General features: G+C 40.5%; 1 long non-coding RNA gene across 18 annotated transcripts; it reads right to left on the reverse strand.

Annotated features, from left to right (window-relative positions):
- Nucleotides 1-197: 197 nt before the first annotated feature.
- On the reverse strand, nt 198-26,876 carry LOC114016992 (uncharacterized). 18 transcript variants are annotated; one of them, XR_008730301.1, is made up of 11 exons: nt 26,592-26,733; nt 24,027-24,164; nt 17,382-17,448; nt 15,668-17,064; nt 15,198-15,354; nt 13,059-13,193; nt 11,653-11,756; nt 8,830-9,003; nt 7,578-8,113; nt 5,060-5,162; nt 198-1,039 (listed from the first exon to the last, which is right to left on the reverse strand). It is a non-coding gene; the product is annotated as an uncharacterized LOC114016992 (long non-coding RNA). The 18 variants fall into 18 exon arrangements; XR_008730307.1 differs by having other exon boundaries at nt 15,668-15,789; nt 17,014-17,064; nt 17,382-24,164; XR_008730309.1 differs by lacking the exon at nt 17,382-17,448.

Raw genomic sequence — 26,876 nt, forward strand, 5'->3', positions numbered from 1 at the left:
TGTGTCAATCTTCAGTCCTTATCTTCCCAGTGGTATCTAGGCACAGTGTTTTGAGTGAGAAAAAAATGAGGTTATGAGCCAAAGCTTACTCATATCACTGGAAAGCAAAGAGTGACGCAGGTGGGCTTCATGTCATGTCAGTTGAAGCACTTTTTTTCCCCGTTATCTTGTTGAGAAAAAAAGACGACCAAAACCAATTTTGTATAAAACTTTAGCTCTTCGAAATGTTTAATTGACAATTGAAGGGAAACAATGCATTTAAAGGTTGTGGTAATTACATCTACTTATATTTTTGTTCCATAAACAATGTTTTGTTAACTTTCCAAATTATGCAGTGTTGTTTGACCTGTTTTTTTTAAGATGCCTGAAAGGATAATAAGGGATTTGAATGGCAATAATTTTGGGCATAAAGTTTGAACCATGAATGCACCTATTGTTAGCATACAATGTAAAGATGCTTAAAGAAGGGCGGGGTGAGGGAAGTAAACCTAGGTCAGGAATGGAAAAGTACTGTTTTGGGAAAGGCAACAAGCTCTTTTGTTTCAGTTTATTGCTCATCTCTTATTTTTTTCAAGTTGCATTATTGCTTTGTCACACAACTCATCTACAGTATCATTTACAGTCTGACCAACAAAAGTTGTTATTAGAATTAGTGGGATTTCATAGGCCCTTCGGATCTTGTGAATGCTCTAACTCTAACAGTGAAAGTACACACGTATTAAAGACACCAAGCTAACATGAAATGAAATAATTACTTTACAATTAATTTGCAGAGCCATCTGGCTTTCTTCTCAAAGCTTGTGTCACCAGCATGAAGATTATCTGGATATTCTTTTGCTAGCCACTTGAGAAATATTTGGGATTCAGGAGACGATTCAGGAGACAGAAGACGCGCTGAAGATCTTGGAAACTATGTGTCAGCCTCGGTGGCTCCAAATGGAAAAAAGGGCTGCAGAGAAATCCAACCAACAGCAAGCAACTGTTCTGAAGAATGCGGCTTAAGGTTTTCAAAGTGGAGTCAGCCTGCTAATGCATGCAGCTGTAGTGGAGGAACACACAAAAGCAGAGAGTAGATGGGTACAGGCAGAAGCACTCCCGTTTCATCAATTCTGCATGAAAGATTTTCCTTCATGGTACTTCCAGATTGAAATGTTCCTTACTCTAATTGACCTTAAAGAATAACCACTGATGGAAAGATTTACTAGCTGATAATTACAGCCCTTCATTTATGAGATTTAGGTTTTCGATCAGAGAGCCTGAGAATGAAATAAGAGTCAAACTGCTACTGAGTCCAGAGCATTGAGGTGCAAATCTTTATCTGAGACTGCTGGAGGAAAAGAAGTGTATTGTCGCCTTGAATTTCACAAGGTGACATAAAAATGAGCATGTCTTCATGCAGTATAGCTTTTATTGCAGCAGCTAATTTTATCCTGATGACACAAAATGCAAAACTAATGTTGGTTTCTGTTAAGAATAAAGCCCTGTTTGTTACACTTGCTATAACTTTTACTTTAAACTTGGTAACTATAGGAGGCACAGGTGGTGCTGCCCATAGCTAAGGCTGCCCATGCTTTCCCATAGTAAGATTATTTTTTAAAAAGATGTTTACATTGCAGCATCAAGTCTTAAAATACAGGGAAATACCAGAATTAAGGTGAGGAGTGCATCTTTATATTATCTCCTCCCTTCGCTTGCATGTACGATGTCATGCTCTTTGAGTACCTTTTCATAAACCTCTTTTTTTTCTTTTTTTTTTTTTTTTTCAGACTCTGGCTTCATTCAGTACAGAGAATGGACAATTCTCTGGGCTCGAATTGGGCTTGTTTATTGAAGAAGATTTTTGTCTGAGACATTTGATTCAGAATTTGGTTGTAGATCAGGGCATGTGCCACTGTGTGGCAAGAAGAGAAAAGATGGGTTTGTAACAAAGACTACCAAATGCTGCCCTTTATTACCACGCTGTCACTGCGCAAGCTTCTCAGAAAAAGCCACTGATAGATAGCTTCAGTTCACAGAGTTTACCATATCGTCACAGAGAGGCACAGGCACATCTAAGATATTCCAAGATGTGCAGAGCATCGCACTGAATGTTTGGGAAAACATGCAGCTGGTCACTCTGACCCAACCCAAAATCCGCCCCCTCCGCCCCCTCAGGCTCTTGTCAGAATCCCAGCCTTTTCAAAGAGAGTTTTTAGTAAATACAAAGTGGAAATCTGAGTATGTTTAGACTAACAAAGTCTACACTAATTTATATGAGAAAATCTCCATGGGTTTGTTATAAGATTATGTTGTTGAAATTGGCTTCTTCCCACTGTTTCCACACCCAGACATGACAACAAATCTGCTGAGTTCCATGGCTTTGACATCTTACATAAAGAATTCAGGGTCAATAGGATGGGAGATATGGCTGTGTTAACTCATGCCTGTTTCTCTTGACAAAGTTTTGGCTAAAGAACTGAGTTTTCCATACCTTTCATCTAGTTGATAGTGAGAAAAAAAATACGGAAAAGATGACTGATGTTCTAGGTAGGGCACTTGCATCGATTTCCATATTTAAATATGAAATATTCTCAGAACGAAAGACAATATAGATTATTTGTCCAAATTAAATTCAACATAATGTGGACATAAATTGCAGTGGTAAGTGGCACTAGAGGAATGGTGATAATTCGCTACAGTACCACTTTACAAAAGTATATCATGCTTTAGACTGCTGTCTAGACAAATGTCTTCTTACAAAGATACTTCAGTAATCTTCTTGGAAGTGCATCATCTAAACCAAGTAATAACAATTTGAGTTACAAATTCGAGCTGTTCTTATCTAGAACTTAAGGTCAGTAGCAGATGTTACAAATTCCTACAGACGCATGCCCAAAGACAAGGATTATTTTATTTTTTTTTTTAATGGCAGAAATCTGCTAGCTATTCTTGCCTTATCTGCAACAGCTGAGCAATCTTTCAGTGCCATGAGGAGATTGAAAACTTGGCTCATATCTAGCATGGACAAGCTTGCCTTAATCACATTGCTCTTTTACATGTGCACAAGGACATCAACATTGACAGTGCTACAGTAAAGCAGCCATTTGCTGAAAACAACTGTCAACATTGTCAAGTTTTTTGGAACCTTTTATAATGTGATTTGTGTGACAAAGCTTGTATAATTCTGTTTATCAGCTGCAGCAACAAATTTCCATAAGGGAGATGTATGGAGAAGCGTACTGGAGCTGGATTTTCTATTACCAGCTCCTACCTGACACTCTAAAGCAAAGTAATTAGAAAACATTACAAGATAAATGAACCACAACAGCCAGAGCTTCCAGTCCCATTTAAACCGGTTTTAAGAGTTTTCACAAAAGGTTGCAAAAACCGAAGTAAAAAACATTTTGTCTTTCATTTAAAAGTCAGGCTTTCTCTAAATCCTTCATGCATTTTTCTTTCTATACTAATCTTGCCATTGAACCTGTAAAGGTATGCTTGAAAAAAGAATCATAATTATGGTGCTAATTGGCCATAATGTGTGGTGCTAAACCTGGGATTTTTAAAAAACCAACATGAAATGCTGGAAATAGGCACAGAATAAGTAAATACTACAAAGTACATAGTAGAACACTGCAGAGACAGAAACCTTATTTAGGATTAGATTAATTTAGACTCGGGACTGGTGCCTAACCTGTGCCTGTACCAGTTATTGGCAGTTCTGAGCTCTTCCAGCACATCTCAAGACCAGTCTTTTAGCATCTGCCAGTCTTCAAGTTACTGGGCCACTAACACAAATCTGCAAACGGCTCTTGGCATCCTTGGCACCATGACACTTCCAGCTCATTATATTCTGCTCTCACATTTTCTCAGGTATAAGTGGTTTAAAAAATCATATAATCTGATGGTATTAAACAGTCAGCATTTTGTTAATAACAATTTGAAAGTATATGAAGTTTGCTCCAACCAAATTTCATTCCACGGGCTTAGTGCCGTTTCTGATTATCTTAAGTCCTAATTCCTCTAGCTTGCCTTTTCTCCCTTTCAAACAACCATTCTTCCTATTGATCCATAAAATATCTTGTAAAGACAAACCAGGCATGTTTACTCAAAGAGATCCTGTCTCACATCTCAGGTATGTTATGAGGACAGCTTTACATTTACCCCTGCGGTTCTCTTCAGAATGTGCATTAATGCCTTGGGGGTACCCAGTGCCCCCTGAACTCCTGCACTGCCCCCACGGAATGCTAACAACTGCTCTAAACGATGCCATTAACAACAAACTTCCTCTGTATCATCTTAACCACAATTTCTAAGGATGCATTTTATATATGTATCAGCTGTAGCCCTGTTGATGCTCTGAGCTGTTAAAATTCATTTTTCTAACACATACTTGCAATGCCTGGGAGATATCTCAGCACAAGCTGTACAATTACTGGTATTTATCTTGAATTAAGGAGGGGGGAAGGAGGAGAGGAGGGACTGTGGGCACAGTACACATCAGACCCAGAGAGTTTCATAACTCCCAAGAGGATCTAGCGCACACTGTCAAAGTGAATGGTGTCTCACAGTTAATTTGGTTGGTGGCCAGAGGCTACAAATAATTCTCTTGCCCACAACCAGGGTTACTCAGCTGTATAATAAGGATGAAAGCCCTGGCTTCTGCAAAGACTCAGAATCATGGCCATGGTTTTGCCATGCAGGGGAAATGTTAAGTTATACAGAATTGTATAGGTGTTGCTCAGAGCTTACAATGTAATGCATTTCTAATTGTTCCTAAAGTTTAGGAGGAATAAAACAGTTAATCTTCATGATGACAAAAGGAAGCAGGAAAATAAAGTGACACACTTGAATGAACTGTGAGGAAATAAAGTGCACAACGTGATAATGCCATGACTCTGTGCTACTGCACATTTCTGGGCTGAAAAGATATGGCTTGATGGGTAATTTGTCATGCTGTGCAATAGAGAACAACAGTAAAGAGACTTCAGACAGAAGAAAATTACACAAATAGTAGGGTGGAAAGGTATAATTGAGGATGGCAAAAGACTGAAAGATAGACATTTAAAATTACTGTACTGACCTACTAAATGCACTTGGGCGTGGAATCCTGGCCCCACAAGAAGAGGCATTAAATGACTGCAGGCTGTGACACTGCTACAGGGTAATGCCAATCTTCCAGAACTCTTAAAAGATAAAAGCATCCAGTGTTAGCCAAAAAAAAAAAAAATCAGACCCTTGTTTTTTGCAAGCATGCACAGGCTGAACAGTGAATTTACAACAAGGGAAAATGTACCTATGGCCGTGCTGGTGCCTGGTATCCAGACCCATGGAACAAAGACCTTGCCACCTTCTTGTGAACCTCATGAGGACTCGTCCTCTGCCACTGGGACATATAGTACACTGTTAGAACAGCCCCAGGGAGCTGAGTATTTGCTGCTACTTCAGCTGATTTGCCCTCTTGCCACTGGAGAGAGGTTATACCCAGAGATACCAAGACCTAAGTTTGCTTCAGAGAAGCTAGCAGAGGCAAGGGCCAACACCAACGTGTCCTTCTCTGTTCAGTGTGTCCACTGCTGTCCAAACGCCTAGTTCCTTAGCAAAAGCTCCTGAGAGGAGTTTAAGTCTCTCCCTAGGACATGGAAACACGTACTAGAGACAGAAAATGAGATGCCTTCCAATAAGCCATATACAAATAACCTCCCTTTTGTCCTTCTTTTTGTTCTTATTTTCCCAGCACGTCGGTGACAGTGCACTAAGGCAGCAGCAGGAGACCTTACTTTTCCTTTTATTACTGACTGGTGTCAGAAAGATGCTGTGAGTGCATATGAAAAATATCTGAGCCCTTCATAACCATTAGGGTGAAGAAGGCTACCAGTGATGGAGATAAGGTCTGTCACTGATGGCCCCAAGTCTCCACGAATGTAAAATGTTTGTGTTACTAGGTAACTTCTCACGTCCACTGATGCACTTCTGTGTAACACAAAGAACACCACCAGCGCATTAACAGCTTTGTCTTTTCTTTGCTTCAGAAGGCTTTTAAATTCTACCTTCATTTCTGCGAGTTCTTTTATCCAAGAGACATCACAGCGCACATCTCTTTCTCCCTTCAGGCCTACCAGAAACACTAGGAAATCATTCTGAAACAAGCTTCCTAAGGTTTCCTCGTTGTGGATACAGTATGCTGGCACAACCGGGAAAGCACTGCTGATTTAATAGTTTGCCAGGCTCCTGAAGCACCCACTCTGCATGAAGCCTGAACTAAAGAAAGCCAGAGCAGCTGCAGAATGAGACACTATCCCATTGCGGAGATAGGCTAAACCATTTTGCTACTGTGCAAACATTTTGACCATAAAAATAAATGATCTAAATTGTGAAACTGTAGCTAGCCTCCTGTCAACTTAAATAAACAATGAAGCAATCCAGAGACTCCAATAGCAATTGTTGTTCCATGACCTACGCTTTCCAAAAGGCCACTTCTAGTGCATTTAAGTACTAAATGGAGAGAACACTTCAGTAACATAAGTTTCTGTGTTTGTTTATCACACATCATTTGGTATTAGTCAGGGCCTTGTGTGATTCTGGGGCAATTAAATTTGCCAGAGAATCCACCCACTGCTACAGATGCACACTGCAGGATGCAGACTGTCATTTTTAAAACTAAAAGGGGGGTGGGGGTGGGGTTGCCTTTAGTGGCAAAGAAAATCTTCCAGATGTTGACTGAAAATAGTCATGCAGAGATGCATGCCCAAGTTTGCAGGCAGCCTAACACGGTGGCTCTAACAGGCATGAACTGCCCCTTGATCTTAATTATTAAACCGAAAACTTGGTAGCCATTATTTAAATGATCAGCGATGCTAAGTATTTCAGACCTGCTTGTTATCCTAATCTCTCTTCCCAGACCTTCACATTCTTGCCAAATTTCAAAAATTTCAACTTCCCTATATCTAGTCCCCAAACCTTCTGTTTATTGTGCTGACAACTCGCAGTACCAATATTGCAGCCTGCAGCTCACTTAAAAATGAAAAATTGTCTGGCATAAAATCAATAGGATGCAATATAAGATTAAATGCCATACAATGCTGAATTCATTGTATCATTTCGGTAGAGACTTGCATATTATTTTTTTAACATACTTGCAGCAGTGCCTGAAGTCTCAATGTTTTGCAATAGAAAACTCCAGCAGAATTTAGGTCAAGTCAGCTGCAGCATGAGATAGGGTCATAAAGAAAGCATATCATAGTATGCCAGCCATAAGTAACAGTTCTGATTCAAGTCCTCATGTAAAATAGTTGTGTTGCACTCATGTATCTTATCCGTTTCAAAACCTGCGTGCTTTATTGACATTTCCCAGACTGTAGTATATGAATATAAAAGTAACACAAGATCCAGGACCTCAGCTGGCGTAAATTAGTGTCTGTTCAGTGGGAGTGATGCCAGTTGTGTTGGCTGAGGGTTGGTGCATGGAAAATGACTGGGAAAATATAGATGGAATTGTGCATAATGTTTCCTATTAGTAATCTTATGTTCAAGCATTCCCAAAGAAATGACAGGCTGTCTCCTTGTCCTCACAAAAACTAAAAGACAAGAAAAAAACTTACCTTCCCTTGAGGTTTACTCGTCGGTCAGCTACAAAAGTCACAGTTGATCAGTCAGGGGCATTTGCACCATTTTCTGCTCTTAGGACACAATTTATTACTCATCAACCTTGAGAAAGAAGTTAGGAACGAGAGAGGGAGTTGATCCTTGCCAGAGTGCAATCCTTCCCTTGGCAAGGTGAAGTTCCTGCACCATTCCCCTGGCACAGCTGTGTAAACAGGTATGCTTCTGGTCTGATTTATATAGCCGTAGCTTTAGGAAGAAGTCATGGAATGAAACCTTGGACAACTCTCAGAAGAAAAACTTCAGCTTAAAAAATTGTTCTTAGCACTTAAGACTGAATACTTTATTCACTGTAAAGTAGTCCTTCATGCCGGCTTTAATATGGAAAACAAACTCATATAATTGACAAAAGTGGTAAGAACACATGAGTGTACGTAGAACAGCTCCACTTCGCTTCCTTCTGGAGATGTTGGCTTTTCTGCTATTCGGCAGGGAGTGGTGGAGTGAGAGTGTTCAGAAGCAAGATAACTTTTACCTGAATAAATTCGTTATGAAATTAAAAAACAAACAAACAAACAAACAAAAAATTTCAAATTATGAACTGCTTTTATACACAGTAAAAAATCAGTAAATCAGTAAAAAAAAAGGCAACCAAGGGAAATTACAGGACTTGGGCTCATTTCACGCTATTTTGACTATACTTATGAGCTAAATAGTGGTATTTTGGCCTTACTAGAATAGTGGAATTTTCAAGACTGTTAGTTTTCATTTGAAAATGGACAAGGGCTACCCCTAACTACAGGGTCATAAATTGATCTCCCTATTTTATATTATAAGTAAGCTGGCTTAAGTTGGCAGAATCACCCAGCGAAGTAATTGCATTAACCCACAAACTCTTCCTCAAAAACCAGCATTTAAAAAGCATATTCTATAGCCTGAAGTTTTAGTTTCATCCTTATTTTCCCGACAACATTCCAACTCCCTTTCTCAAGCAGCTACACCCGTAGCCTTTGCCCAGAACGTTTACAAGAGGAAGCTAAGCTGCAGTTACTCCTTTCCTGAAAAGGATGTCCCATTATATTTCATAACCTGTCATTTCAGGGATAGAGAATGGAGCCCTGAAGCTCTCAAAACTATGCTTACATGTCTTCAGTAGCTCTAAGTCTGCATTTGCTGGACCAAGTGGGTCAAATCCATCACTCTGTCCTCCCTGATTCATCTGTGACAGAAGCAAGTACGTCCAAGCCATACCTCAGCAGATATAATCTGTACTTGATAGCTTTCCTCTCACTCCACTGCCCATGGCTGCTCTACACTAGGAGTCATACCAAGTTACGGGCCGGGCCAAGACACAGAAGTTGTGGCTGCACTGTGGTTGCTGCCATGCTGCCATGAAGAGGACTCTTCATCAAATGTGTGTCATTCCTGAAAAAAAAAAAAAAAGCAACCCAAAAAACGAAGCCAAGGCATTCTTCCCTAGAGTCTGCATCTATATAATCTGTATTGCATTTCTACAAACACATCTGCTAGACAAGGACACGTTTTCCACTTCCATTTGTAATCTCAGCATGAACTCATCCAAACAGCTCTGCAGGACCATCCCAAGAAAAGGTGACCTAGGCAGACCCATTTTGTGAATCCTATGACTGCAAGCATTGATAAGGGAAAGGAAGGACCTGCCAAGGCCCTGAACACCCAGACAGGGTGTAATGGCCCTGATAAGCTTCCCCCAGGGACACCCATGCCCCTAGACCCAGGAGCTCCATTTAAGCTCAGCCCAGGGCCTTAATTAACTAGAGCTATGTTTTAAGTGCAGTAGTCTCTGGATGGACAGTAGACCTCTGCTGTGGATTGCTGTCTCCTGGATAGACCTCTGCTTTGCCAGAGCTTTGTCACCAGTCCCATCTTTGCCCTGTCCCCTGGATGGACAAAAGACCCATGCTTTGTCCCTGGCCCACCTCCTCCTGCTCCTGACTGCTCTCCGGGTCGTCCCTGGACCTGACTCATGACTTCATCCTGTGCAGACTGTCTGGACTAATTACAGTCTTCATCCTGGACCATATGACATTCACATAAAATCTAATTAGAGCAGCTCAGTACATACTTACCTCATCAGAAAGCTGGAAGCATTAATGTCCAAGCAATACTTGCCCAAAGTCATTAAATGACCAAGTGAGAGGATCGTAGTAAGCACCCTAAGTTTCTATTTTACATATCTTATCTATTTCAACTGTTGTAAATACTATTATAATCACTCCAGCTTCATGGCAGCTGATGTACTATACATGTTTGAGAGGGTGGTATCAATTAACTACGTTATCTATAATGCCATGCCTGCAATTACTACTACTTCACAACTTATCATTAATGCATTTGACAGGGTTTTTCCAAAGTAATATTTATTTAGAGGTTAATCAACATTCCTAAGACTGCCATTTATTATAATCTGATTTTGGATAATTGTCCAAATCAGTGGCTCTTAGAGGCAGCAGTTTTTTCTCAGTCTCAATGAATACGGTACATTAATGCCAAAAAACAACAGAGGATTAGAATTACATTTTTGTACATGTAAGCGGCTAGTGCAAAACTCAGTTCTTCAGAATGAATTCTGCTATATTTTTTTCTGCCTGCTAGTTGGAAGGCTGGATAATGCTTGCAGCCATACTAAAAGCTGGGAGGGTGGGACAAAGAGAATAAGTCCAGGTGAGGTTAGTTCCCTACATCATTCCATGGAGCAGGAAAATGGAGTAAAGAGAGAAAGAACCTGTATAGTCACCCTTTTGCACTAGGAATTGAGACTGAGCAGGTAAGGAGTGGACAACAGCCGACATATCTGTACACAATGCAAAACATACAGACTTTAGCATGCACCTCCATAAGCCCTCAGATTCTGTGATAATAAATATTAAGTCCAGCGCTTAAAATATCACAAATGTCAGAATCAGTTGCCATGCAGCTCTAAGTTGGCATACAGGCATGCCAACAGCTTTTAATCACTTCCTCCCCCTCTTTGGTGCCAGATTCCCAACTGAAGCCTCAGACAAGCACACACGACCCGGTATTTTCCTGGCGAATTTCACTTTGGCAGATATGCTATCTGAGCAGGCGGCAGGTACATTCCCAAGACTGCCCCTGAACTTCTTCCATTATTACAAACTCTGTAGGTTGTTAGAGATGCCCAGTTAAACAACTTCACACATTTTCTTAACATATGTAGTCTAGAATACCGCTCCTCCTGTTCAAGTAACTGCTGAATCACTCTAGAAAATCCAGGATAAAGCACATACACAAAAAGGATACCTTTAAAACTTAATAGTTGAAATTTTGCAACTCACAATGAAAAATCTTAATGACAAATGTTAGGCAACATTGCATATGGCTGTGGTACCAGATCCACTTAAAATAATAGTTTTCAGATCAACTATTCACGTAGTATGAAAGGCTTAAAACACGAAGGAGGCCCATTTACCGGTTTATTAGCAAGCACCTTTTGTGGACACCAGGACAAGTGCAAAGTAAACCTCTTACCTATTGAACAGGACATATTCATAAACCTGGAGCTTGCAGGAGTTTGGGAGACCACAGCAAAATATAAAAAATGGTCTGCAGGAACAAGAGCTGAATCATTTTTACATGAAACTAGGAATGCCTCATGAAACCCTTTATTCCGCTGATCTTTTCCAATGTTTATTATAAATACTTCTTTTCAAATAATTAATTTGACAATACACCATATTGCTGATTTGCACTAAAATGTTTTAATTCTAAAAGCTTGTAACATTTTGAGGTTTTCGGGTTTGCTTTTAGATACTGTCTATGAATCATTCCCTATCACATTTATACTTCAATTCTCAGGCAACTATACTGGCAATTAGTATGTAAAACAGTTATACAAAACAGCAGATCAGTCTGTAATAAATCATACTTTGGCAGAGAAGGTCACTATTAATTTATTACTTTAAAGTAACTTATAATCAGTGTAACTGTTCTGCAGTAAACATTCCTGGGGAAGCTCTCCTCTTTCCTCTGTTGACAGAATCCTGGAGCGCATTTAAATTAATGGCATATACGTACCTAAGTTCCCACAGACTGCAGCTGCTCACTCCTTCGGTGCCATGGTATAGATCTATTCACACATATCCCAGAACCACTTTTTGCTTTTTTAACTCCAACAAAATCTAGGAAGACAGGTTTGTAGCCAGTTAGGTATCTGTAGATCCTAGAACAGGGCTTCCTATGGAACCAGCCCGTCATCCAACACCCGCACACGAACACCGTGTGACAGAGGCAGCGCTACAGCCTGCGCTGAGCTGCACCAAGGCTGCTCTCCACCAGACGCCCAGTCTGTGCCCTACCACGCCATCTCACCCCTCCTGCCTGTACCCTTTGCATTCCGTATTACGCAAGCAGACTGGCTACCCAGTATTCTTGCATGTGTCAGAAATTACTTCCTCTGCCCACATTAGCAACTTCTCCCCACTGATTCTTTTAAATCTTTTAAATAAAACCTAGAGGTAGGGGCATTTGAAGTTCTTGTATAGGTGTGTGTATAGAGCTCTCTCAAGCACAGTAGTTCAGCAGAACCAGTAACTCACTGCAAGGTCAGACTTTTTTCTCTCATTCACCTGCCTCCCCTTCCCTTTCAGTGGTTTTAATTCTCCTTTTTGAAAAGTTGCTCTCATCTTAGGACATAAAAAATGGAAAAGCAGATTTTCTGTCTTCCCCACTCTGCCAAGGTTGGACCAGACGATCCTTGAGGTCCTTTCCAACCTGGAATTCCATGATTCTATAATTATCTTTTTCACTGCCTTCAGCTGCATTTATACCAAATCTGACTGTTTCGGCAACACAGCATGCATCTCCCTCTGGCTACGAACAGCCATTGCCACAAGCAGAATTATTCCTGCTTAAACACCCTCTCTTTCTTCTGATTCCTTCTATACCTCCTGCCTCACTCTGTATTTAGTCCATATTCTTTCCTAACTTAGGGACCTACACATTTCCAAACTTTTATTGTGCAATTTAATTCCTAAATAAAGTTCTTATACTTTGAAATGTGGCTCCCTACCACCGCTAACAGCCACTTAACCGGACAGACATCTCACCTTATTGACCTTAAACCTGCCCTACGCCCTTCCCTCAAAACTGTTCAGAATACTGCAGCTAAACTTGCCTTTTTCCTACAGCACCTCTGTTGTCTAACTCAAAATTTACTTTCTCTTTGGGAAAAAAATCCCAGCTCCCCTTCTGTATTAGGAAAACTGACATAACAGTGCCCTCCCTCTCGCTTGCCAAATGCATGTTTACATCCCTTCTGCTCACAGACTGCACAATAGTGCAGGGAAGGCCACATGCAACTTCTCGTACGTATGTTTAGTGCTGTATGCACATATTTGGGTACATTTATGAATGGGGGGTTTCACAGGATCACACTGCTATTGTAACTATGTATTTCCCTCCTGGCAGCTGTCTGCTCTTACCAGTGGAAGCAGATGCTCCGTTTTCAGCTTTCCCACCCCTTTTCAAGCCCAAATTTGAGGCATCTTTGTTGTGCGCAAGTTCTCCAAATGCAGCTGCTTTTTAGTCAGTCATGTTTTTTCCTCGGTCCTTTTCAGCTGGGTGTGTTTCAAGTATAGAAGAGTCAGAATTTAGGTCCTGTTTTCGTTCTGATGGCTCCAAAATAACATGAGGTGCTCCTTAGAGAATTCCTTGTCTACATTTTAGTCTGATGCTGATCTTTAAAAGCCTTCAAACAACTCAGTTCACTTTTCTTTTTACAGCCATACTCCTCTCCTTATACGTTTGCCACATTCTTAAATGTTTTCCTGGGTTTTTTCCCTGCTTATTTATTGTATTTGATCCATAAATTCAAAGAGCATGCAATGAGCCTTTATGTTTGTGAAGTACATGTAAGTTGATGGTGCTATAAAAGTGGCCTGAGGAAAACTAAAATAGTAATAATAAGCTGGGCATATGATGATCTAGAGTTGTATAATATGCCCATTATCATACGATCTGTGCATTTTTGTCATAGCTTTTTAGCACCTGAAAAACTGAATATAGGCCAAATGTTGTATCTCTATTTTACGTGATGGAGAAGGGAGACAGATTTTATCTGCAATATGCTCAGGCTGACTTTCTAGCATTTTGGAAGTGATTCTTTAACAAATGCTAGAAAAAAAGACATCTTGGATTAAAAAGCTAAAAATCATAAAGCTGAGAACATATTACTTAGATGAAGATTTCTGTGCCCAAGTGATACCACTACCAATTCCCCTCATCCCTTTCTTTCCCTGAGATCTGCGGCTAGGAAGAATCACATTTTTGCCCCTTACATAGTGGCAACAGGGCAAATCTTGTTTCCCCCATTTCAGCATGGCAGTGTCAGGCCCAGCCTTCACTGTATTTTGCAGTGCACCTGAGTAATCCTGCCACTCAAGTACGAAACTGAAATTTTATTTGTTCAGGATGATGAACAAGGTCAGAGCTTCCTTGTCCACGCCACACTGAATGCACAGCAGGCTGAGCTGAGACTAGTCTCTCTTTCTACTTCCCCAGTTAGCACCCCAGCAACCTCGACCTTGTAGCAAGGACAGGCACATGATAGAAGGGAAATGTACAAAATTGTCATGTGTGCTGCATCCTTCCACGGAGGCTGAAAGTTTCACCTCTCTGATATGCTTAGTTGGCTCAGAGTGAAAGTTCTTGAGAGCAATCACAATCCGAGGTCTCATGTGGCAATCTGCAGAACGAATGGGCCAGACCACAGGCAGATTACCCACTGATTCTTCTGCAGAGAGTCAAGCATGTTCAACTGGTCCACACCACAATCACAGTTCTTAAACAAAAGCTTTACACATTTGTAAAGGCATAGACATAAATAAAGGCATAAGCCTGACAGGGAGAAGCTAGCGTGTGAAAAGGTAACAAGTTTCATTAGATAGCAAAGTTTGACAGAGTTTCTAAAAAGGCCATTCCAACCTAATCAGTGGAGAGAGTATTTGTGCCATCTGCACTCAGCAGGGACTGGGCTGTCAAGAAAAGGTGGCAAATAAAAACAGTAACAGCAGTAAATGAAAATAATATGTAGAGATACAAATGTAGCAAACCAAAACTCTAAACCAGTTGGATTTCAGCGAGAATTACTGCATCTCTCTCTAGACAGAAATGTGTTTTTCTGATAGCAATTGTAATTAGCAAGGCATTCCAGTGTTCCAGCCTAGCCCAGGTGAAGAAAATGTTTTCCCTCAACAAAATTAAGACAGGATTTTTTAAAAATACATACAGTACGTTAACTCATGGATAGCAATCACTCGTTTTCATACTTTGTAAATCAAACTACACTGGAAGTGTGCATCAGTTGTACCAGTTAATAGGTGGAATTCTGAAAGAGTTTTGAATTTGAGCCAAGGCAACTTTGACATAACTACATTTGATCTGCAAAGGATCTTCTTCAGAATGACAGTTTTTAAAATAAATGTGGTTCATGACTATGCTTCTTTCTCTGCATGGAAAAATGGAGACAGAAAATCCCTTATTTCTGTTAGTTCTTTGCTTTGATATTTTAACTAAGTAGTGGGGCAGACAATAGGAAAATTATTATTTTGCATTTGACTTACTTCTGTGCTAAAGCATCTCCTTTATCCTCAAGTCTTTTGGTTTGGTTTCAAAATGACTGTTAAGCTCTTAACTTCTGTGGCCCACTAAACAGCGATACAGGTGGGTATGGCTGCTGCCAAAAGAAAGTAGTCTGATTTCTTAGTATTTTTCCTAATCCTTTTTCAGAAAGACAGAAAAACAGACTAGCTTAATGCAATTAAGAGCTGTGCCTAAGTCTCATGGTAATATGAACTATGATCACTGTTCTTCAAACAGTAATGGATCATCAAAAATTTCAGAATTTTCATTCATCAGGACATTTTGAATGTTGTTTTTAATCTGAGAATGACAGCTGATAGGAGGCTTGAAATGAAACACGATTTTATCAAATATGATAAAAAACCTGGTTCTTTATTACGACAGATACAAACGCCAAGATCCAAGCTTCCACAAAGTACCTCCTGTGTAATTATTGAATAAAAACACTTACTTGGTATTTGGCTTTTAAACCCTGAATAAGAGAAGTATGTTTTGAGAGAGAGGTACTTAAAACGTTTCCATGGATACAGGATGATGCCAATCAGGTCCATGTTTTTATCTGAAGGGGTGCCCCTGCAGAGACATACAGCTTAGTGAGTGGTTGTTTATACAAGCAAGTAAATAGGAACCTTGTTTATTTTACAAAGAGCTCCTGACCCACACTTTTTCCCCATTACTTTTTTAGAAGGAACATTTTGCTCTTTTTAAAAAGTATATTGTTGTAAAGTACACAGTTTTGAAATTTTCCCTTAAAAGTTGTTTTGAGTTTATGGCATAGTTTTCAAGCAGAAAATGGAGTATCTGGGTATGTTACTACCAATCCTGGCAAATCTATGTTCGTGACTTTTTTTATTAACTCTGCAAGACATACTGATGCAAATTACATGTATTTCAACCACCAGAAGCCACTTCCAGGAAGGAGGGAAAAAAATAAAAAAAGCAAGGGGCAGATATAAATGATAAATACCCTTACCTGAATCCAATAAGGACAAGAACACCAAGTTTTGATCGCTTCTCTCAGAAAAGTCTCCATTTACTTTAGCTCCCATTTTAAAAGTAGTTGGTTCCTAGATTCCCACTGCATAAGTGCTACGAACACGTAATTTTGACATCCAGTCTCTCAACACTGCATGCTTTCTAATTTTGGGAATGAGATTAATACCTCCTATTTGAGAGGTTTTAGTCTTCTAATATTTCTTTGGATAAAAAAGCACAATGAGTTAGTGAAAAGAAAGGCCATCAACTTTAATACTTAACACAATTTAATAACCTGAATTGAAATATGTGTGTGCTGTATTTCCATTAAAAAAAAAGTTTCCTTCCAGCCACAATTAATAGAACAAAAACCCATCTTGTTCAGAGATTATTCCAGGAATACTGTAATTTTAACATCTATGTAAAGGAGGAAAGTTTTTTGCCACGTACAAGCAATTTGGCCTTCCTTCTTCTCAAAGAAGCGATTCCTGGATAAGATGACCGATTTGCTATTTTCCATTTGAACTCGCAAGCGTACTTGGAAGGGGGACGGCAATGCTGTGTTCATTTGCCAGTGCTGACAAAGGTCTGCTTGTCAGTGATACCTTTTACAGCTAAATTTACTCGGGAGTGACAGAAGCAGGTGCACCTTGGCCTGCCAGACACTTGTGCACCCGCATCACGCAGCCTACAGGTCAACATCCAAAGGAGAAAAAGCCCAGGGCTGCGGAGCAGAGGGTGAGTGAGACAAACACAACCCAAACTGGGGGGTTTCTCTTCAAAGCCAGCTGGTCTGGCTTTATTCTACAGGAATTTTTTTACCTGCCAGTTTGATCAACGAAGCCCTCAGCAGGTGCTGACGGGTACAACTTCCTGGAGAAGCAGAAGAAGGGCACTGGTGAGTTTTAACAGAGAAAACGATTAAAAAATGATTTTTAAGTCTTTGGAAGTTGCTCTGCTTGCCACGGCACTGGGTGATTGGGCTCCAGGCTCATGGCTACGCTTACAAAGCTTTCTTCAAGAGAAAGCAGATAAGCTTTGTAGCATGCTTTGCATTTTATTTGATACGGTGCTTGATTTTAGCTACTGTTGCCAAGAAAAGTTTCTTGAAAGTGACTGGATATTTATAGTCAGTTTCTTTCAAACTATTTCTATGAATCTAAATGGAAAGAACATAGAGGATTACATACAAGAACATCCGAATCCAGACAGCACTGGGGGTGTACTCGGTGCCTCTCCTCCGCCCCCGTCTGCCTCCTTCAAAATAAAAAAGTTATCCTCGTAATTTCCAAATAAATAGAAAGGATGTGGTGTCTGTAGACTGTTTCTGGTATTTGGAGCTTCAGCAGACATTCCAGAGCCTTACAAACTCCTTCTAAACATCAGCATAAGATTACTTTGTGATAAATATGGGAGTGAAATTAACAGGGTTTAGAACATTTTACAAGACTTGGTAATCAAAGGATTATCACAAAAAACTGTTGCCTTTCGCTAAAGTGAAAAGGTAAATTACAAAACAGAGGCTACATGAGAGCACTGCTGGGCATGATGCTTTTTAAAGAAATCATAAATTTACACAACTTGCCTTATTTTAAAACCACAAATTATGCCCGTGTGTGTATTCTTTAATTTGTGTAAGAGCTGGGAAACTAGACGAAGGGGAAAAAAAGGATTTATTTTTCTAGAACAATAAGATTTCAATTAATGTGAAAATGTAGGAAAATGTGACCACATGTTAAAATAAATATTTTGGAGGGGAGAAAAGCATTTTTATTATGATTTCTATTTCAAGAACTCATTCTTTTAACTTTGTTTCACAGTATTCATTACAAATTGTTGTGTTAAATTGAAAACATTTATTTAAGCAAGTAAACAGACAGAAAATTTGACCATGATTCTTTTCAAGTAAACAGATTCCATATTCACAATCCACATGCACACCATAGAAGACACTAATGGGACAAAGAAAGGAATCATATGTCAATATACAGTTGAACTATTTCTGTACTCAGTATTCCCAGTATGCCAAAATGAATGATTTATCAGCAATGGATAGCCTAAGATTAGGCTAAATAACACCTGAAGCCCTTTCAAACAACCCTGTTCTGTGATTTTTTTTTCAGCTAGGCTGCTTGGTGTGGGACTGGTACAGCTGACAGGGAACTCCAACCTCAGCAGAGGTAGATCAGGCCTTAATCCTCATCTGTTTTCTTCATTTTGGGAGACAAGAGAAGCACAGCAGAGATTATTTTTGTTTCTGGAATGTGCTATATGAAAATAATCACAATCTTGTTTGCTATAAGAATATCCTACTGTATGTGAGACTAAAAGAGCAGTAGAATAAAGCACAGCTAGTCAGAGCATAAAGTAAACCTCCAAATAAGAAAGATACTTTCTCGGATGAAGTATGAAATGTAAAACAAAACAAAACCCGCAAAACTAGAGCTGCTATTAAACAAGAAATGCCTGTAAAACATTGCTGTTTCATGCATAACATTTGTAATGTATGGAAACCAAATCCCCTATAGAGTCATTAAACCCAAGCACTGTTAAATCTGAAGACAGTAAATAGGAATGGCAGTTCCTAGGAGTTAACTAGACATTCTACATGCTGCACTAACCAAGAAAAACATATAGCCTTTGGTTTAGAATCTTTAGTTCTGTATACTGTACATTCATTACCATTTTACTGTATTGAGTTTAAAGGCTCAGAAGTAGTAATTAATGTGACAAACTCCTGGATAATTTAATGAAATTCCAATTATGTCAGTCTGCATTTCACTGAATTTGGGGGAAAAAGTATTTTGTAAATAAAACTTCAGTACAGAATGTTTTACTTTGCTAGAAAAATATTGTTTAATGTTGCAAAAGGTAGAGATTACACACTAGATAACGTATACCATTAAATTCAAATAAGGGCCCTTTACTGGTCTTTTTGTTTCTCAGTTTTCTCATCATCCCATTTAAGTACATTAAGTGAAATTCTAAAATATTTCTATTATTAATGAAATACTGAGAGGTTAAGAAATAGGGAAACTGTATTTAATTAATGGAAACTTTACTACTATTTCAGTTAGAAACAGAATCAGCCCTAAAATGGCCAGTACGCTCATTTATTTCTTTACTAACTATTCCCCATCAACTAAGAGCTCTGTTGTTTGTTTTGTAAACTAAGGCAGTTTATTCTATAACTATCTTTTTATCTTCTTTATTTTGAAAAGCTACAGTCTAGCTCAGCTTTCAACCACGTTTGTCTTTTCCAATAAATCCAAGCTTTAGTGTCAGGAAGACATCTATATTAGTTATTCCATAGTGTGTGTAAATATAAAATGGGATTTAACCACAAAGCTTTGGCAAAACTCACAATTTAATGACTCTGTATTGTGTTCTTCAAAAGCTAATTCAAGGCTTTTCATACAGTGTTATATGGCATTTTCAAAACATATTGTGTCTATTCTCCTTTCACTTATGCTGGTGAAAACAGGACACTTTCCACTGAAGGCCATGAAGTTGCATTTAAAAGTTTGGTAAGACGATGAACTGCAGTATAAAAGTTAGGGGGGGAAAGTAGGATGAATTGCCTTAAATACTGCTTCATATATGAGCATTTAAAACATGCAGATTTTCCATTTTATGTTTCTGTTATAAATTTAAAGTGTGTGTGTATATATATATACACCTTTGTATCTAAAGTGTTTGTATGTACATGTATATATAAGCATATACACATACACTTTAAATTTATAATTATTTTTCTCTTGGTACAGTAAGCAAAATCTTATTCTGCTCTATATATATATATATAACTTTCTTCAAGGGCTTTTATTAATTCTTTTTTGCTGTTCCAAAATCCATTGGTTATTGGTGTGAGACTGCCTCCCTGAACAAACACACGCATGTTAGGAGAATTCAGTCTGCTGGCAATGTACTGAGCGCAGCCTCGCCTGGGGTCTTTGTCACCCTTAAGCCATTGCAGTGGCAGCAGAGGGACAGCTCTGCAGCCACTCCCCACCCTGCACCCCACTGTGGCCCATTCCCATGTGAAGACACCCCTGGCATTGCCCTACCACTCCCCACGACTGCTCGCAGCTCCTCCCTGCTATCCCATTTCAAAAACGCTGCTGCACTGTACAGTTCACTATAAACGAGGTAACATGGACAGGCCTTGCAGCATGCCCCTTGTCACACTGTGCAGATACACAAGCTCTTAACTGAGTTGTCTTCTCCAATGGAAAGTGCTAAAAATTTACTGCATAGTCAAACTGGATTTTGTTCCTTTGAAAGCAACTAGCGTTATGAGGCAAGTACTTAAAGTACCACTTAAGAAATTTTCAATAAAGACAAAAGCAACTGTGCATTCTACGCGTATACTCTAAAAGCACCAGATTCCAAATTAAGTTCAATAAATAGAGCTTACAAAGGATAAACATCCAGATCTAAACTAAGGTATACTAGTATGCTGGGAAGCACATAAAACAACTGCACAGAATGAATGAACTAGCAGTTACTGCTTTCTTCATAAGTATATATACATAGGAATGCTAGTTCTACACATATACTTAAAAGTTGTGCTCACAGCATATGAATCCAATGTTAACATAGCTGATGCACTGTACCCTGAAACATGACATCTGTCACAGCAAAAATGTTAAAAGCTGATACCTACCTGCTAATGATTAATTCAGCAAAACAAACCTTTCATTTTGGTTTTGGTTTGCTTTTTTTAAAAAGCAAAAGAGCTCTCTCCCCCAATCATTTTCATCTCTCTCTATTTTCTTTTATTGCTATACCAATAACAATACAGAGGCATACAAAATCAATGGTTCCTATAGTTCTTGCTAGAGATATCTGCAGCATGCATTCTTTCTTCTTTGCTTTCTCAAGTGGTAGCAGGATACTCTCTATCCTATATAACTATATGCAAATAGCCTTTTCCCCAGTATCAATCCATCTCCTCAGCTTGAAATTACTGTAGTAGAATGCTTGGTAATAACAAATTAATATCATCTGCAATAATTGTAAAAATTAATGAAGAGTCTACTAATGTGGAGAAAAATAGAAGAGACTGAAATAATCTACTTGTGTATCAGGAGATAGTTCCTACCCTTGGAAAGATATGGCTGTCCATTTAATTATGTGTCCTTGCACTAACTGACTTCATTAGCCATTCAATCCTCAACCACTATGCTTTTGATAGCACTTTAGATCCTAGGCACATACAACCTAACTGAAATAAGATTTTGGTTTGTATTCCTCCTCAGAAATGTGAGGGAACTGGCTTTCACTTAAGGCAAAAAAGCACTTGTTCCTTTGTTCCTGGGAGAAACTATTTAAACAGTTTCAAAACTGCTGGGCTTAATCTGCAAAAAGAATGCAAGGAACTCCTTGTTGAATTGAATTTCAGTTTAATCCAGAAATTCTTAACTTGTCTGTTCCCCTTAGCAGCAGTCCCTTTTAAATTATTTCTGCCCATATGCCTTTTGCCCCATCTTCACCCTACCTGAACACCTAGACCCCAGGAGACCCTTCACTCTCACTTAAGAGCTAGAAAATCTCTTAACCCCCTTTCAGATATGTACCTGTTCTCCAGCCGTTGCTCCTTTGTCTGAGTCACAGCCAAGAGGACAACTAGGTCATGTCCAGAGATGCTAGCAGAAAGGGGCTTTACAGCACAGACCCTCCAACTATGGTAGATCTAAAAGCTAGTGCCACCGTAACTTAACTAGTTAAGTGTTACCGAAAGTTTAAAACCGGAGAGGGTAATGACACAGTGGGTCAGTTCAACAGGTTTTAATACACATTTAATTGGAGATTAATTGATTAATTAGTAAAGCACTTAAATTGTCTCTGCATGGTCCTTACTTGCCTGACAAAAATAGTAACCCCCAGTTTCAGAAACTTCTTCGATTTAGCAACCAGGTTTCTTCTCCTTTAACCACGTCAGTGTAGCTATGCAAAGTCACTGCTGAAATCAGATCTTGCTGGTCTGATTCGTGCAGCCTTGCAGAACGTTAACACCAGAAATGGGAACTTAAACCGGTCTCTATCACTCAGGACCTGTGCAAAGACGCTCCAAAAAGATCACACCACAGCAACAGTAAGTTCAGATTAAATACATCTAAACCAAAGTACATATCCAAACATAACCTCTGAGGCTTACTTCCCTTTTAACCTCAGTAATATCAACTTTTTAAAGTACTTCCATGGGAAGAGTTATAACCAATGACATCACAGCTGGAGGCTCATGGAAGTTTTAATATAGACGAACATAAGTGGCCCAAGCACATCTAAAAGCTGACCCAAATATTGTGCAATGAAATTTTATGGCCACAGAGGTTACAAGGTTGTCTTCACTTATCAACAAGAGCTGTCAGCCCTCACAAGGTCTCTCTAAAATATCTAATAAACGTTTTATATTAATTATTGTTTTGATAATAGATATATTAGTATTACAGCAGCAGGTAGAAGACACATTTATGGATCAATACTTGTGTTTGGAGCTGTTAATATGCGAAAGAAAAACAATTTAGTACTGAGGAGTTTCCAAACACCTAAAACCAGTGGCACTTTCTCAAAATGTCCACAGAATACCCTATTATTTCTTTGTATCTGCATGCAAGCATATCTGTTTAAAAGTTTGCCAACAATACCTTTATCCCCTCATTCCATGTACTAGTCTATTGCTGTTGTATTCTCTACTCAATTTATGCTGCAAATATCATACAGCATACTCTGTTACAATATGCAGGATGACTGACCTTGAAAATGTGCGTATCATTTACTCCAACTCTGGTTCCAGAAAGTGGTACACAATTTGAAATAAAGGCAAATTGTCAGAGAAACAGCCATAAAACTGGGTGCTTAGAGAAAATATACCTCTAAGTATAGTCTGAAAAACTTTTGAGAATTGCATTTCTCAAAAAAAAACCCAAACAAACAAAAAAGCATGAGTACCGTAACAGCAGCTTTCCATGGGGTACACTGGAATTGGTATATGTAGCCAGGACAGGGCACCATAGTGGCCTTCAGCAACAGGAGATGAAGTTGACCAATGTTCTTCTACCCTTAGAACGTGTTTCGTTTGAATTTTGTTTGAATTGTGGCTAGAGGCCTATCCAAAACAAATCTCTGCTTTGCTTGGCCCTCAAAATTACCATGAATCTCATTGTCTACACAGATGCAGATGCTGATCTAATTTGTAGCAGCTGCAGAATACTTAATTAAGCCTTTTCTGGCCATCTATGGCTGTCTGCTTCTGTATCACATCATCATGCAGTGCAAGACAGACAAATGCTTGAGTATCACACAATTAGCACAGGGGTGCAATCATATTTTTTGTTTTGGGTTGTGCATTTTTTGGCAAAGTATCTGAAAATATCACAATACCTTAGTGAGGCAATTCCATTTCAGGAAAAGAGAAGGAATGCACAGCCTAAAAAAACCTTCCTACCACCCCCCAACCTCTCCCAAAATGAAACGGGATCACAGGGAGATTCCCTTTATTCAGCTGAGGGCAATCACATGGACAAGCAAATGCGGTCGCAGTAATGAGAAAGGTGGTCCTTACTTAAAATGCTAATTCTGAAACTTAACTTTTGGGAGCCTTTCTTCTTGGAGGGAAATAGGAAGAACTGTCCTAGCAGAAACTCTTTTTGAAATGACCAGCTAATGGTGGAGAGGCTTAAACCTTCTAAAGCTGCATAAATTAACAGTGAAATACACAGTTATCTTTCCCTGCATCTACTATAGAGGCGTTGTGTGAGGTACTGGAAGGCAGAAAAGATTTTAAAGACAGGGACTCCCAGAGCTGTACTTTGCAGTTAGCAGGAACCTACCAGATCCATTCTGTAAATTCAAGTGTCCCCGCAGCTGCTCTGATTTAGTCTTTGGTTGGACACAGGCCCTTCAGAAGAAAGAGTGACTGAAGTGCAGGACATCTCCCTCTGGCAGGCTCTTCCATATTACCAACCGATCTGAACAGTAAAGATACCATATTTCTTGGGTGAAGGCTGTTCAATAATATAGGTAGACTTTAATCACAGTTGTATAAAACCATATGATAAATTAAACTTCCACCAAATGCCCTGCTTTTTGAAAAAAACCCTAATGTTTCTCAGGCATATGAGGATGCAGAATAATCAGACTAGTGAACAGCAGTTCACGAAAATGACAACATTTCCAAAATTATTCTTCAAATACATTCCTGCACTTAAACCCTATTAAGATGGAGAATTGATTCCAAATTTCCACTCTAAGCTCATATTTTATCTATTTTTATATTTTTGCATAGGGAAAAAAAACCATTTAGCTTGAAATTTCACCTAACTTTATGACAGAAGAGACTGGGGGGGAGGGGGCTGAACTGAAACTAGTTACTGAGCTTTTAAGTTTATCTGACACTACAGTTTACTAGTTACTGAGCTTTTAAGTTTATCTGACACTACAGTTTTGCTTGCTGATTTCTGACTAGCACCAAAGAACTACAAAACCCTTGATACATTTCTTCAACACAAGTCTAGACTCACATTTTTGGAGTCCCTAAATCTCAACACAGGAAAGGTTAGTAGGTTAAAATTCTTCCTGCAGTTACACTGACTACATGTGTTGTCCCCCTAAAATACATACATGTATATATAAATATGTAGATTTGGTGGAACATTACCATAGGACGATGAAGACATCTGAAATCTTACTGAGAGACAGTGGCTGGTACAGGAACTGGAGTTACAGCATAAGCAAAGATTAATTCTGAGGCAGGAATAGGATCTGGGTGGCCACTGATGTAGGGCCAAGCTTCAATTTTAGGGTCTCATCTCAACCTCTCAGAATACATTTGATTTCAACAGACTTTAGGAGACTTTGGATGTGGTGCAGGAGTTTCACAGCACCCCAGTTCCATGCCAAGCATGAGATTCAAAATCTCTGTAGCTGTTAACTCCTTCAGATGAAAATTCAGCCTAATTTTCAAACAAATGACAGACCTCAAGCCTATTTCCAAAAAGTGTGTGTAGCAAACAAGAGTGGTTATCACAAGGTCCAGATCTGACTCTAGTATCAATCTGCATTGTCATTGACAAATTAATAAATACTGCCTTTACACTTTTAGGACAATTTTAGTAATATCTAATCTTTGAAAGAAAACATATTTGTCTATGAAGTTACCTCCTCTCTCTAGTTTTAAAACTGTTAAAAAAGAAACAAAACATTACCATAAAAAAAAAATTCTTAGATGAAAATAAACTTTGGACAACTGTTTACGAGGCATTTAAAGGACAATACCAGCCTGCAAACTACAGTTTCAGAAACTGCCTTTTGTAACAATGAAACACTTCAGATTACTAGAACTGGATCAATTTAGCAAAACAAACAAACCCCCTTTTCATTGTTGACTTAGTGCATTTGGCAGCCTTTTTCCCTCCACAGTCAGTCTCTCCCCTGCAAAGGCCCTTGAAAAAATCAACAAGCACCAAAAAAGCCCATTTTTTTAAGAAAAAAAAAAAAAGTGTGGGGAGTGTTAAAAAAGCAACTTCCCAAAAGCCTGGGAAGTAACAGATAATGCCAGAGATTAGTCTACATCCAAGCTCTCCATCGCGACTAGAAACACAATTTACGCTATCTTTCCAGGCATGGCTACCCCCTCCTTGCCACCACGGCCACAAGGCCGCTGACGGGTGGCCACCAACACCCAGCAGCCTCCCACCAGCCCCTGCTCAGTGTCAGCCATGTGCTGCTTGAACTCCTACCAGCCCTGCTCAGTGCTAGGGGCCTGCACGCCGCAGCCCTCCCCGCAGACCCCCGCAGACCCCCGGCTCCCGGCCTGGTGGGCAGCGGCGGCCTACCCAGCCCCGCGGGCCCTTGGCCACCATGGTTGGCTTGCACCTCCCGCGGCGTGCTGGCACCCCCGGGGCCTGGTGGCACCTGGTGACTGTGCTGCGGCCTCCCAAACCTGTAACACTTATTTATCCCGAAGGTCGGAGAGGTGGGCTAAGCCTGTGGAAGGTTTCGCAGGGGCCCGGTGGGGACAGAGCAGCCGGGGCGGGGCTGGGGCTGCTGCTCGCTTCCAGCCTTTCCCAGCGCCAGCCCTTGGCTGGGACCTCCTGCACCCCCGTCCCGCCTGAGGCTGTCACGGCCTCACGGGGCTTTGGCTGCCCCTCTCCGACCGCAGCGGCACCGCTACGGCTTCGCCGCCTCCCTCCCCCCGGGACCACCCGCTCTCGCGTTACCCGCCCGGCCGCGCCGACACCGAGCCCCGGCCCGCCTCGGCGCCTTCCCGCGGAAACGGGGAGGAGGCGGCGGCTGCAGCAGCAGCGGCAGCACCAGCACCAGCAGCAGCAGCAGCTGCACCCCGGCACTGCCGAGCGCCCCCAGGGGCCGCCCCCACGCCGCGTGTGGCAGCTTACCTCCCCGCACGGCGCAGGGGCCGGGGCGGCCGGGCCGAGCCCCGCTGCCGCTGCCGGGGTCTCAGGCGGTGCCACGGGGAGAGGGGGGGGCGGGCGCGGCGCGCCTTGGGCCGCGCTGCCAGAGGAGATGGCGGGCGGTGGCGTACCTGCCGCTGCGGTGCCCTTCGGCCAGCAGCACCGGGCCGCAGAGACCCCCGCCCCGGAACAAATAAGTCAGTACATAACCAGAGGCCCGAGGGAATGAGCTGCCGGGGCGCGAGGGGTCGGGGCAGGGGGTGGTTGCCC

Source organism: Falco cherrug, chromosome Z, assembly GCF_023634085.1.
Source record: "Falco cherrug isolate bFalChe1 chromosome Z, bFalChe1.pri, whole genome shotgun sequence".
NCBI lineage: Eukaryota > Metazoa > Chordata > Aves > Falconiformes > Falconidae > Falco > Falco cherrug.